This window comes from Parus major, chromosome 12 (assembly GCF_001522545.3).
Source record: "Parus major isolate Abel chromosome 12, Parus_major1.1, whole genome shotgun sequence".
NCBI classification, from domain to species: domain Eukaryota; kingdom Metazoa; phylum Chordata; class Aves; order Passeriformes; family Paridae; genus Parus; species Parus major.
Genome location: NC_031781.1, coordinates 17104014 through 17106457, shown reverse-complemented (window position 1 = coordinate 17106457; position 2444 = coordinate 17104014).

Below are 2444 nucleotides of genomic sequence, written 5' to 3'. Positions count from 1 at the left end.
TCCTGTCCCTGTCCCTGTCCCTGTCCCTGTCCTGTCCCTGTCCTTGTCCCCTCCCTGTCCCTGTCCCCAACCCTTCCTGCCCTTGGCACACGAAATGTTGTATCGAACAGAGCCCTGAGCTCCGGCAGCACCGGGACACGTTCGTCACTGGGAATGCCGCTCTCCATCGCCGGGAATGCCGCTCTCCATCACTGGGAATGCCGCTCTCCATGGCCGGGAATGCCGCTCTCCATCACTGGGAATGCCGCTCTCTATCACCGGGAATGCCTCTGTCCATCACTGGGAATGCCTCTGTCCATCACCGGGAATGCCGCTCTCCATCACTGGGAATGCCGCTCTCCCTCGCCCCCGCTCCCTCAGCGTCTCGATTTCCCCCCGTGCTCTGCCCCGTGTCCGGATCAGCTCCCCAGCTCGGCTTTCCCATCATGGGAACGGGTTTGCACAAGCGTTTTCTCTCCCATCCCGGGAATGCTGGTGCTCCTGCTGTACTCTGGACGGGCTGAGCGGTGTGACCGCCCCGGCAGGACGGGCTCGCTGTGCCGGGCTCTCTGTGCCCGTCCGTGTTAGCCCAGCACATCCCCCGTGCTGCTCTGCTTTCCCTTCAGCCCTTCTCACACCCCTTGTTCTGCTTCCCACAGGATTACAGAACTACTTCAAGAAGGTGAACGAGGATGAAAAGTTGACTAAAGGAGTTTACAAGTTACACATGATGGGTCTCCATTGGTAACGGAGGGATGTAGCTGGATGCCAGCAGTAATCCATAACTTGTCACCTGAGACAGACAGAGATGTAAATAACCTTTAAACTCTTCCTAGAAGTGCACTGCATGCATGAAAAATGCCAAAGAAGTGCAGAAGGGTGTTCTGTACAGTTGCAGTCAATAGAAGGCATCCATTATAGGAAAAAATTCTATTTATTTTTAATAAATAACTGTGTTGCCACTTAACTATGGCAACAAAAAACTCGTAGAACTAACATTCTATCAGGCTTTTGCTCTGGGTTGGTTTTTTTTCCCCTCACATACATTTAACAAAGAAGCTAAAAATAAAAGCTTGATTCTTTCATACCAGACCCAGGACAGTTGTGATGCAGCTTCTCAGTGCTCAAGCAAAGAACAGCACACACATAAAACAACTCACAACTGAAGCAGATTAACTTTTTAGCCCATTTCCTGCATCTATCAACTGAAACACAATTCCAATTTACTCTTCCAGCTATGAGTATTTCCTCCTGAAATGTTAAAAGACAATATTTGGTGCTGCAGAGATGCCCCAGGCTTGGAAACCTGTATTTTTTAATACAGTTAATAATTAATACAAATAATACAATACAATTTTTGTATTAAAAAAAAAGTTCACTTTGTGGGAGTCCATAATTGATCCAAAAGGATTTTTAAGAGATCCCAACCAGTCCTGGAGCTGGCCAGCAATGCAAAAAACAGCAATAATCCCAAAGCTTTGTGCTGCCTCAGGTAGCCTCAGGCCTGTGGGCTTTGCTGTCCCAAGGACACACGAGGACTCCAGGCAAAAGAATTCCAGGATTTATTTGTCCTACAGCAAACCTCCCCCACTGGGAGCAATGCCTTTCATGGTCTCTCAGCAGAAGTTGCTGCCCATAAATTAACCCTGAAATCCAGCAACTTCTGCTCCATTCACTCAACTTTTCTTAAATGTTTGAAGTCCAAATCCAGTCTCTACAACCCCAAGTCCATGATGTATTAGAAAGCCCTCCCTAGGGAAAGCTTTCAAGTATTCCCTGAGCTTTAAAAATCAAGGCTGACAGAGAACTTGGGTACCACAAGGAAATAAACTTGTAACTTTTTTTAAATATCAAGAGCAGAATTAAGTGCTGACTTTCACTTGTACTCTGAAGACTAAACTCCATTTCACTTTATATTTTGGTCCCATGTAATTTTTTATAGGAAATCCACCCCCAAACGCTACCAAGCACCTGCTGCTGGTTTTGTGGGGTTTGACCTCACATTTCCCCCGAGCAGCACATGGCTCCAGTCAGCTGCACACCAACACAGGGTGACAGAGTGGTTTGGGCTGGGGAGGATCCTAAAGCCCATCCTGCACCTTCCCCTATCCCAGGGAGCTCCAAGCCCTGCCCAGCCTGGCCTTGGGCACTTCCAGGGATCCAGGGGCAGCCTCAGCACCGTCAGTCAGGACTTTCTTCCCCTTATCCGATCTAAATCTGTTCTCAGTTTGAAGCCATGTGCTCTGGGGTGTGTAATTAGGGAGTTTAAAGCAGATTTCATTAAATGTAGGGTACACATTTAAGATTAAGATCTTTGCTGTGAGGTTAAAGCATTATTTCAATTTTTATTAGCCTTTAAAATAAGTTGCAGGTACAGAAATGGATCCATGTCTCAAAATCCCTCTGCAGGTTTCTGCAGGAGTGGCACTAATGCTCCTCAAACAAACATCTGGAAAGGTCACAAG